At 39.9% G+C, this 12,638-nt stretch overlaps 1 long non-coding RNA gene across 1 annotated transcript in view; it reads left to right on the top strand.

Moving 5' to 3' along the window:
- Positions 1-11,379, top strand: part of LOC113912301 — a 40,538-nt gene extending 29,159 nt beyond the window's left edge. Inside the window, exons 3-4 of the long non-coding RNA XR_003516800.1 lie at positions 7,522-7,631; positions 11,287-11,379. This is a non-coding gene — a long non-coding RNA (uncharacterized LOC113912301). The remainder of the gene's footprint in view (positions 1-7,521; positions 7,632-11,286) is intronic.
- The last annotated feature ends 1,259 nt before the right edge of the window (positions 11,380-12,638 follow it).

The raw sequence follows: 12,638 nt of genomic DNA, 5'->3' as shown, positions 1-12,638 counted from the left end.
GACTTCCTCAAGGAGGCCCCTTGCCCTTTGCTTCTGGTTTGGTTTAGCAAAGGGCACACGCCAGCAAGAGATCAGAAGAAGAGAGAGGAAAGAATTGGGGTATTTCCTTCCTTACTGATGGGTGGTTGTGCAGTACTGGCTGAGGTTCTTTCTTCTGTGGGGTGAGCATCTCTTATATCTACAGGTCTCACTGGGTCCATAATAGCTTTCTCCACTTATAATGGGTCTCCCTTGCTGTTATTAGCTTTACCATTCCTTGTTGGCCTCCTTTAGTACTGGTCAACTTTGTAAACAGTCTATATTAAACACTCTTTAATTACCTCTTTTGAGTTGCTGTATCTTTCTTATCTGTTTATCATCAATACATGTGAGTTCTTAGTTGCTTGAGCAGGAAAACAGATTTAATATCTGCCCATTTACCCAATCCACCCAAGCTGCAGAAAGTCATGAGCTTCACCTCACATGGGAGAAGTCAGAAAAGAGTAGCTGGATTGGACCAATGATGTGATTGTTTATGAAACTGACTAATTTATAATGTCCTGAACATAACAGATTAGTCCATTATATTTTGATGTCATTGCATTGTCCAGATGAAGGTTCTAGGCCAATGCAAGAACCCATAGGAGTGGAAGCTTTTACTTTGCATCATCAGTGGAAGGAGTTGACTCTATGAAAGGACATGAGAATGTGGATGATGGGTTCTAGACAAGAATAAATAAGAAACATTTTCTTCTCTCTGAGACATATGTAAATTGGGCTTAGAGTATAGGGCATGATAGGTTCTGGGCATTTCTAGTGGGTGTAAGCTGAGCTTGTATGGAATGAGTACTAGATAGCCTTAGAAAGGCTTAGGAAGGCAGCCTTAGAAAGTCCAAATACTGTTATTTCAATTAGTAATGGTTTTCTATGTTATCCTGCTTCCTTGGTGAGATTTTACCAAAAACTTTTGGATTTTTGGAACCATCGGGTCTACTGGTGAATTAAGGTATGGGTGGCCCAGTGGTGATAACTGAAAGAGAGTTGTATCCAGGAGAAAGTAATTTTTGGAGGGACATCATCAAAAGAGGCAGCAACTAAAACACATAGACTCCAGGAGGCTGAGCTCGAGCCTACATGTAGTAGCAACTGTGGGTACTTTCAGAAACCAGGGGAACATTTGAGGTAGGCTAATTTCTGGCAATCAAGTTAGCAAGAGCTCATGCATACAAACCACGGTTCCTAGAACCCTTGACTATTTTCTATTTAGTCATTGATGAGACCAGACCATTTGTATTATAATTGCTTAATGTCTATCTATACTCAAGTTCACTGTAAGCTAGCCTTTTTAAGATTTTATTTATTTGAGAGAGAGAGAGAGTGAGTGAGCAAGAGAGAGCACAAGCAGGGCAAGGGTCAGAAGGAGAGGGAGAAGCAGGCTCTCCACTGAGCAGGGAGCCCGACATGGGGCTCCATCCCAGGACCCTGGGATCATGACCTGAGCCGAAAGCAGACGCTTAACCAAGTGAGCCACCCAGGTGCCCCTGTAAGCTAGCCTTTTACTTTCCTCCAATTCCTTTTGGCTGTCAAGATTCGAGTAAAATTAAATCCTTAGGTACACACGCAATAAATGTGTATAAAAAGGGGAAATGTTGGATAGCTAAAAGAGGCAATATTGTATCGTGGATGAGACTGATGAGTTCCAGTAGCTGTGCGACCATAGGCACGTTGCTTAGCTCCTCCTTGCCTCAATTTTCTCATCTGTAAATGGGCCCAATAAAAGTACTTAGTACAAAGAATTGTTGTGAAGAATTAAATTTTTTAATATATGTAAAATCCTGGGGTGCCTGGGTGGCTCAGTTGTTAAACGTCTGCCTTTGGCTCAGGTCATGATCTCAGGGTCCTGGGATCGAGTCCCGCATCAGGCTCCCTGCTCCGCAGGAAGCCTGCTTCTCCCTCTCCCACTCCCCCTGCTTGTGTTCCCTCTCTCGCTGTGTCTCTCTCTGTCAAATAAATAAATAAAATCTTTAAAAAATATGTATGTAAAATCCTGAGATCAGTGCTAGTCATATAGTAAACTCTCAGCATGTCCGCTATTAATATTATAACTACCTAATTGTTCTTATTGCCATTATGACCAATATTAAGAAAATGACTACAGAATGTAGTTGGATAGAAACTGGTCAGTTGCAACAGCTGAAACCCTTCTGAGACATGGTTCTAATAACTGTCACAAACTGTTTTAGGTCACAGTCATCTCTCCTGTGTTTGAGCCACTCTGATTTTATTATACATACAAACAATTGTGTAGGGAGTGATATGTCCTCTTTTCTTTTTTCTTCACTTGTCTCATGTTTATTGTCATAAAATTTCCTCAAATTCATCATTTCCTTAAAGATGGGGCATTTTCTCGTGCTCCCTTTGCATTCCTCCTTGTTTCTCTTACTTTGCTGACTGAGAGCTCGGGCACAAATTGTACTTACAAAACCACAGAAAGTGATAGACAGGAAATCATTATGAACATTTTTATCATTACTACATATCTCCACACCCTTAACTTAGGTTTAGTAATTGGAAATTACATCTTTTGCGTTAATAATTGTTAATGGACAAACAATTTGATTATTTTTCTCTTTATGTTTATAGTTTCTTTTACTATCTTACATCAGATAAAGCCAAAATGCCGGGGTTAGAAAGCCAGAATGTACCTGTGAGCTTTGGGAGAAATAATGGTGAACATGACATAGATGACACACATTTGTGTCCAAGTACGGCTACCCTGAGGACAGAAGAGCCCGGTTTGCTTGGACTATAGCATTATCACTATACCAGAACGCTCCCTGGATTTAAATAAGCAGAATTGACAGTGGTCTATATTGTTATGCAACTTATGATATTTCAGAGGCCCTACTTAATCAAAACCACCCCCCTCCAATTACTGTAACACCTGGCATTTCATCAATGACTCTCCCTTACCTCCTTAATTAAGGCATCATATAGATTAAATAGTTCTTCGGGCTTTCTCCATAGTGACGAATACTTTGGAGTGAGATGCAACAGATACAGGTGATGAAGGAGAAAGACTCTGGCCTTTTGAGTCAGGCAACCTGCATTCTAATTCCAAGTCTCCCACTACGTGGGCAGACAAACTTCTGCAGATACGTTCATTGATTTTAGTGTTCTTTGTTCACTCATAAAGCACCTCTGGGTGCAAAACTGGGGTAACATGGTTTCCAGTTTTGAGAATATTACAGTCCATTCCAGGAAACAGGATGGCCTATGTCAAAAGTTAAATACCAGAGCAGTGCAATATATGGTTCTCAAATGACTACAACAAAAAAATAAAAATAAAAGGGTAGGGGGTCACTGTGAACCAAGGGGTCGGGGGATGGGATCAGAACAGTCTGAAAAGGGTGAGGTTGGGCGAAGTCTGGGAGAGAATACAATGGGAGTTAGTAAAGTGCATTATATTAGGTAAGACTTTGGGTATAAACTAGGGATACAAACATTTTATGACTCATTTAAAATAATTATAATGAGAGAATTTAGTTTTATGGTCTCATTAAAATTCCTGATAGCTTATGTAAAATCTACACTTCCATTTTCATTCAGTTTGTTAGCCAAGAGTTAGCATTCACTGTTTAACTCAGGATTTATATGAGAAGGGAAATAATTGGAAGATCTAGTTGTTTTTCTCTGCTTTAATAAAATTAAAAAAACCACGATTTTTTAAAAACAATGCCAAATGGAGCCATCGATTTTTATTTCAAACTAAGCAAATGCAGTCTATTCTCTGATAAAAATGAAGAATTCCCTTTTCAGCTGATAAGGCACAGAGTGTTTATCTTTGGCTGATCATAGAAAGAAGTTGGCCTGGGCTATCCATCTGCTTTTATGAGGCTTTGTTAACACAAAGAGACAATGAGGCCAAAAGTGGCTTTTGACTTATTGGGTCCTTATCATATCTGGCATCCCTTCATGAAGGAAAATAAAAGTCAGGTGGCAGTGAAATTAGGTGAACTTTTCTAAAATAAAAACAAATGTGGGAAACGGTAGATTTCTTCCCCCCATTCTCAGGAGCTATGTAAGAATTAATGTTGCTTGTGATCCTGAAGGATGAAGTGCAGTTTATTTCCCCGGCCTTGATGACATGTGCTTAGCATAGCTTATGAACAAGGAAAAAAAAACCATAGGCATTAATTGCACACCAATCTATTTTAAACTCCTCCTTGACAAATACCTCTATGGTCCAGGTTGTCCCGTGTAGCCAAAGGTTGTGATATAGTTACTGCACAGTGAGGCCAAACATACCATGGGAAGACAATGTTGTTTTTGCTCTGATATTGTAAAGTTTGCTCTGTGTTGTATGTAGACCTCAACAAACGTTTTTTTTTTTAACATATTCAATTAGAAAGTCTTTTTTTTTAAAGATTTTATTTTTTTTTATTTATTTGAGAGAGAGAGAGAATGAGAGAGAGAAAGCACGAGAGGGAAGAGGGTCAGAGGGAGAAGGAGACTCCCCGCTGAGCAGGGAGCCCGATGCGGGACCCAATCCCGGGACTCCAGGATCATGACCCGAGCCGAAGGCAGTCGCCTAACCAACTGAGCCAATTAGAAAGTCTCAAAAGCATTGAGTATTTTAATGGTAACTTTGAATTTTATGATGGAAGTGAAGTCCTTCTGGTTCTTTATTTTTTGCATCTGTATTCAGGATGCAGAGAAACAACCTCAAGGGCCATCTTGTCTGTAGAATTCGATACCTTCTTAGGATGTTGAACTGGTGCTTCTTCAATATCTAGTGAGCAGTTCCACCATGAGAAGCTCCTGTCCATGGAGCCATCTGGTCCCACTGTACACAGCTCCACTTGTCAGACAACCTCTCTTTGGCTGAACTTTCTCTTAATATACAGGGATTACAATAGTTTTTACAACACAAACAGCGCTCTGTACCCATATTAGTGCTTCAAATACTTGAAGAACTCCTCTTTATCTTATTTTTCTTAGCTTTCTCTTTTATTGACATCCTTACCTCCTGTAGCTCTTACTCATATAACTTTGTTTCTAAGGCCAGTCTGCTGTACATTTGCCTTAGTGTATCAATAACTCTCTTAAATATCTTATCCAGAACAGAAGACTGTACTCAGATGTGAGTGATGAGTGTAGGATATAGGAAAGTATGATTTAGACTATATTTTTGTTAATGTAAGCTATTATTGATTTTCAGAGAGGTCAGATCTGTAACTTGTAGTCAACCAAAATCTGGAGATTGTTTTTTTCCAGTCTCATCTGCTGATAGATACTTTCTGAAAGATACTTTAGAACACCCACACGTGTGCATGCATGCACACACACACACACACACACACACAATCTAAGTATAAAGGGGCGCCTGGGTGGCTCAGTCAGTTAAGCGTCTTCCTTTAGCTCAGGTCATGATCTCAGGGTCCTGGGATTGAGCCCCACATTGAGCTCCTTGCTCAGTGGGGAGTCTGCTTCTCCCTCTCCCTCTGCCTGCCAGTCCCGCCTGCTTATGCGCTCTCTCTCTCTCAAATAAATAAAATCTTTTTAAAAAATCTAGATGTAAGAGTTAACATTATTTCTGTTAAATTTCAGCTTGTCGTTTGGACCCTTGAATTTGCCACATATTGATTTTGCACATTTATGATTCTAAGGACTTCTGGGACTTTATCTAAAACAATAATTACAAACATCATAGGCAATTGTCATAGAGAGAATTCTCAAATAAAATGAAGCCCTTCAGTATATTCTGGTCACTACTCCTAGCAGAATATTCCTCTCTCAAGGCTTCTTCTGTTATTCCGTAACTCTGCTTAAATTTGGCAGGCCTTAGCAGTCATGTTTCAGTTCAAGTCCAGTGCACACTACAGGGGGAACCTCAGGAACTAAGGCCTGTCTCTTTCTCCCAAACCCAGAGATTTTTGTCCACAATTTCAAGTGTCCAAAAAGAAAAAGAAACAGGAAATATTAATAAAATTGCAGCACTTTCAGAAATAGAATCTTCACACCTACAAGATAAGCAAGTCCATGCAAGGAATCCTCATCGAATTATCAATTAACAAGTAACATTAAACCTATTCATGGTATAGGGCAGATAAAGGAGGGCTAGACAACATGGGCACTCTAGAGGAGCATACATTCTATTCAGGGGATTCAGGGAGACATACCAGCAAGTCAAGAAATTAATATTAAAGGTTTTAAATAGTTATTTTAAACAAAACATAGCAGAAGTTACAAGCAAGTGGATGAGTGATTGTGAAGTGATGTAATAGATAGTGAAAAGACGCAGTTTTATAGTAACATGGTCCAAGGACGCTCTAACAGGAGGGACCACTTGAATGGGGCTTTTAAGGGGAGAATTGGAGACAGCATTCTAAGCAGAAGAGCAACATGGATTATCTTCACTGGCACCTGCTTGGTTCATATCCTGGCATATTTCACTGTTGTTCATAGGATCGGCACCATATTTATTTTGGAAAATGAATTTAATTCCACTCCCATTCTTGAGACAAGTAATTATTAATTATTGGTTCCAAGTAATGTGACTGAGTTTTAAACAAACACTGGGATTACATATTCCATTAAAAATTATTTTTACTTGCTTTCCAAATGAGGATCTTGGGAAGTGACACATCACTTCTGGAATCCTGAGAGAATAATCGGAACCAGGGGCCTGAGCAGGACCAGCCTATGCAGTCATAGAGGCCAGATCTGCAGAGGGCCACGAGTCCCAGTAACAAAAATTCAATGATGCCCACAGAATTTTTCTAGAGAGCTTTGAACCACAAAGTCCAGGAATAAGACTAAACTCAGGAATATTCTACTTTGTCAGGGGTTATGCATCTAAATTCAGTCTTAAATGAAGTTCAGAATTTCTTCAGCTCTCCTTCCTCTGAACTGTTTTTATACAACTCCTCATCTTAGAATGCTGCTAATGGGTACCAATGGGCCCATTATACTATATACTTAGACCAAAGATGCTGTTTTGCTGAAAATAATCTTAGATAGTCTCTTTGGGAATTTCCTTAAGAGTATAAGGTAAATTTTTTGGATATAGTTTTTGGATAGGATAATTAGTAATTCCAAACACAATAAACTTATGAGGCTTTGGCATTCTGCATTGTGTGAGCTGAACCTGCAGATAAGATGAGAAGAATTGCTGAAATATTTAGGCATCTCGAAAATAGCTGCAATAACTATAATAACTATAATAATATTATACAGGGACTACTTTAGAGTAACTACGACTTTAATCTACTTATAAAAATATCAGTCCCATTAATTTAGGATCACATCCAGTATTGTAATTATGAGCCTATAGAATTGAGAGGCAGGTCATTATATGTTTTTGAAAAAAAATTATATTTTCAATTTAGAAATTGTTTTTCCTCATATTAAAAGACAAAAGTTGTAGTAGCCTTCTTATGGCTAAGGCAATGGCAATTTTGAAAAGTGTGGATGATTTTAAATTTGGATGCAATGTTCAAAATTCTATCCATTAAAAATAGTCTCTGGAAACTCCCACAGGGTGTTACACTAAATAATGCTGATGGAGAAGGAGGGTGAAGCAGGCAATGGAAAAACCGTGGGGTATCACATGGATTACGTACCCTTCACCTTGGTACTTTTAAAGTTCAGTAAGTATCACTTCTGTCTCTATCAACAGGGTAATAAAGAATGGAATATGGCAAAATGGGATGGAATTTGATCATCCGGAGGCTTCCTCTGCTTGGGATATTCTTCCTTTGCATGACTTTTCAGTCTCAACACTGACATTTTTTGACCATCTCAAGCTCAAAAGCAATTATCATGGGATTTCCGATCTTTAAATTCCTAGCAAACTATATATGATGCCCAGCAGCTTTTTCCCTTAGTACACTGACATGATGTATAACTTTTGAATTTATGGGCATTTTACTTAGGATCAAAGAGAGAGATAGTATGGAAAAGTAGGCTGTCTTCTACAGAAGAGCAAGTGTATTGAAGAGTTCAAACATAAGTTTTCTGTTGGTTAAAGAAGTGGGAGTCCTTGTGGCCTACAGGAACCAGTGCCAGACTCATGGGAAGGATTGTGTCCGAGGAAGTATAGAGAGATCCTGGGAATGCAGCGGTACTGATTTCTCCTCCAAGTTCCGGGCAAAGTGCCTGCAGGAACTTACCCCTATAAGGTGGTATCTACTCTTACTATTTCATAGCACATAGAAAAATCCTCAGAAAATGTTCTTACATATTTTTTATTTGCTTTACTTGCTCTTTATAATATGCCTATGTAGGAGGAGCCGTGAGGCATCATGGAAAGGCTACAGTCCAACTTTTGTATTCTCTTCCCACCATGGTGGTCTTGGGTGCGTTATTCAGGTCTGTGGACCTCTCTTTCCTCATTGACAAATGGTGATATTAATCCTTACCTCATGCCCACTTAATTGAGGATTAAATGAAAGGGTAGATGCAGTATCTGCCTAAGAGCTAGGTGTGCATCCTATCAGCATTCTGTCAAAGTTCTTTGTCTGGACTAACTCTCCTTTAGTCTCTCCCAGTGCACATGCCCCAGTGAAATGTGTCACCCTCAGTGAGGACATTCTTTCTTTCCCCAAAGTCTAAGGGGTTCTGTCTTAGGAAACAAATCAATGGTCTTCTCACAGCATTGTCAGCATTTACTTTCCCTTGAATTATCTATTTGTTTGGCCATCTTCCCCTGTAAGGCGTTAACACTGAGGCGACAGGACCCGTGCCTGTTACACATACTTGCAGCCCAGGTCCTCCTCCCGCGAACACCACACACAGCTGGGCCGCAGTCACTTCACCTTCCAGCCTGGGTTCCTCCGTGGTGAAATGAGAAGGTTGCACAGGTGCATATTAATAGAGGGAAAAGCTAGCTCCTGCCCAGTTGATTTAAATCCCCTCTGGTGTTTTTCTTTTTCTATTTTCCAGCTGAGTTCCTCAGTCCTTCCTGCCATTTTTAGACTTTTGCCCTCTGGCCACATCCAGTGCATTTGTCAGCCAGTTTATCACTCTGTCTCTAATCAATCCACTTCTGACCCAACAAAAATGAGCTAGTTTTTGCTCCCATTTACATGGATCAGGCATGTGATATTTTATATTAAATACCAACAGAGGCACAGTTATAATGCACTTAATAAAATGAGATGGTGGGGGTGGATCTCTTCATTAACAAAAAGAAAGGGAAGCGTAAGTGCTTGCACACCTTGTAGGAAGCCTCCAGGGCCTGCCTGTGCCATCTCCCTCCGGACTACCTTTCTGCATGCAGGAAACTCACTTCCACCCTGGAAATGACATGTGAAGGTCACTGGCTTCTGCACCTTGGCATTCATGTTCATTACAGCATTTTCTTCCTAGGGGCTGAGGAGTAAGGAATGGGTTAGGGATGATCAAATAGAAAGGGCATCGTCAGAGAATCCTGTCTTGAGAGAGCTACTGTGGTTTGATGTAATATTTCTCAAATGTGGCAGTTTCTCTAAAATAATGTGTTTAGATGGTTCAACCCAATTTGTCTGAGTATCTTTTCACCCTCCTTTTCCAAGTGGGCTGTCTTGCAATTCCCCACCTTTCCCTGCCTTTCATGGGCCCCAAGAGCAAACCCACATTTAGGAAAGTAATAAAGGGAAAAACTCTGGGCTAGTGTCTGAACCTAACTTGTCTTAGGAAAACTCAGATTTTAAAAGTAGAACTTAGGAAGAAGAAGCGGAGTGTGTAGTCCCATCATGAGACTGGGAATCAAGGTACCTGGATTTAAGGTCTTCACCCAGCTACTAACAAGATAGATGAGGAGCCTGGCTAAATCACCAAGTCTTTCTAGATTTCGGATTTTTAATGTGTAAAATGAGGAGATGTAAACAAATCATCTCTAAAAATGCCTCTCAGCTCAAACATGTTGTATCTAAATCACTAGACTTTGTAACACAAGGACATTTGTGTGATGTAGACATTTGAAGGTTAGATTCTAAATCCCTCATAAAGGTGACCATATACTCTGCTTACATGTAAGACCAACTGATACAAGATTCCCACACAATCTCAACTCATAGGCAGTCCTGAGCAAAGTGTGCAAACTCATACACTGATATATGAGTGGATAAGAGGCTGGACCAGGTTGCCATCTCAAGCGATATCACAGAAAACTGCTGTACACATTCCAAATAATTGAGAAGTGTCTTTAAGATGATTTTTAAGTAAAATCAGAAAAAGTACCTGAATTATTTTCCATCTGCAAATTGATCTAATTTTAGCATATTTTGTACATCACAGTAAAATTTTATTTTCCCTTCAAAATGTCCTATTTCCCATTCAAACGAAAATGCATATTTCATCAGGTTGTTATTTAGAAATGGTAATCAAACATTTAAATTAAAAACAGATCATTCACCTGTAGCATGTGCTACTAGGAAGTGTGAGGCAGACTTTTTCCAGTCTCATTGTCAGCTTACTTCATATACAGCTTCACGAAAAATAAGGCCATATCTGGTGGTATTAATTCCCAAATTCACCCTCAAAATGTAAATTTTTCTTTGAGTTTTAATTTTTATTCTAGCCTTCCTGGGCTTTTTTATATCTGTAAACTGTGTACAAATATGATTTTGATTAGTTTTTAAAAGAGCTAATATTTTTATTTAGAGGGGAAAATGACAGGGAACCAAAACTCTTCCCAAAACTCAAAATTAGGCCTGCTTGCATGTAGGGTTGATTTCTGTCCTTTATAAGTATAGGAATAGCAAGAGATGCATGCAAATTTTGGTCATTTTATGAAAATCAATTTTTTTCAACTCAAAATGTGAACACATTTTAGTTCTGAATCTTCCCCCATAGCGGTGTGCCATGCGCTGGACGTGACAGGATGTTTTCTTACACAGGCAGCTTGGTATGGAGACACCTTGCTCAAAGAGGCTTGGCTTCCCTATTTGAAAACTTTTATTTCTCTAAAACCCTCTCCAGTGGAGCTCCCTGGGGGGCTCATTAATCTCAATATCACAATCTGGAGAATCCAACCTGACCTTTTGCCTCAGAAAGCCCTGTGTTCCCTCAGCTGCAAAGTCAGCTTGATACTCCACTGAGGGGGAAATCCCAAGTGCTATCCTTCCCACCACGGGTGCAAGGGGGCAGCTGGGTTATTTCTTGGATTTCTTATAGCCGACCGACTCAGACTTCCCTCTCTGGGACTCCCCTCCCAATCTAAGGCATGTGACAGGAGTCTTCAACTGTCTAAAAACACATGCCTGATCTGAGAAAAATGTCAGAATTTCTGCTACGTAAAAGTTGTTCATTTTCCCAAAACAGCTAAAATGAAGGAAGAAGAAGGAGAAGAAAGGAAAAAGAAGAGCAGAAAAAGAAAATGCTCACAATTTGGAATGTATTGACTTAAGAAGCCTGAGAGGAAAATAAAAGGATGGAAAAAATATAAGAATGAAGCTATAATTCATGTAATACAGATACACACACACACACACACACACACACACACACACACACACACACGAGAAGTTAGAGCAAAAAAGCTATCATTTGTGAAAAGAATGAGCCAGGATCCAGAAGAGCCGGCTGAATGGCAGAGGCATAGTCAGTCTCTGAAACTTCTGAGGAGCAGCCCTGCACAGTGGTGGCCTCGGGGCAGGGCGGGGGTGGGGGGAGCTGGGTGAAGGTTCAGCATCTCCACCCCAGGCAATCATTTCCCCCGCCCAATGCTCCAGGAAGATGACACAGCCTTTACAAGTAAAATCCTTGCTTGCTTTTGACTTAGATCTTCATTCCCAGATGCTCAGTAGTTTTCGGGTGCATGCAAAAGAGAAATTTGCATGCATCTCTTGCTAGTCCTATACCTTCAGTTAGGAGTGGCTCCAAACCTTTAGCTTTAAATTCCACTTCCCCTTCTCCCTATGCCCCATGGTCTCTCAATCAAATAGTTAATGATCTGGAAATAATTAAACATACTGGGAGACTGGGATGCTATTCAGGAATGCAAAGAATGGGATGCAAAGTGGGCTGTTTAAAGGAAATTGTCACTAACATATTAGCAAGTTCTGATCAAGGTGTACCCATTTTCTTAAAGAAGCTAGCCTGTCCTAAGCCTTGACGGGATGCCTTGGCAATGCTATTGTGTGACTTACATATGGACACTGTGAACATTCACAGTGAAGGCTTTCAGGGAACAGAGGTTAATTGCAATCGGAGGCAGGGGGTCTTTGCCAGCTCCTTTTTTCCTTCCTGAGATTCTAATTTTCTTACCTTGTGTGAGAAGAATATTTAAAGGATATTCCTTTAGGAGGCTGCTGGGACATTAGCGAGGCTGCTGGGACATTAGCTAGGCTGCTGTCTGTTGAAATTTCAAGTACAGTTCAATTAGGCTCAATTTAACATATAATCTCTCTGGGGACCCACTCTGAGCCCAGAACTATGCCAGGTAGTATTACAGTTTCAAAGGAGTGATCTCCACTCTTAAAAAGTTTGAGCATCTGTTTAGTGAAGTAACAGTTACAAAATACCCAGTAAAGGGAAGAGGAATTGAATGAACATTCATATGCAAAAATAAAACAAAAATTATTTTAATAAATGCACAGATAACTAGGCTAAAAGATGCCTAAACAAAAGCATAGAATTTTGGTTCTTATTTATCCCACTGTACCCAGGAGCAC

Source organism: Zalophus californianus, chromosome 14, assembly GCF_009762305.2.
Source record: "Zalophus californianus isolate mZalCal1 chromosome 14, mZalCal1.pri.v2, whole genome shotgun sequence".
Classification (NCBI taxonomy): Eukaryota; Metazoa; Chordata; class Mammalia; order Carnivora; family Otariidae; genus Zalophus; species Zalophus californianus.
Note: the sequence above shows the minus strand (reverse complement) of the source record. Positions and strands in the feature narration are given on the sequence as shown.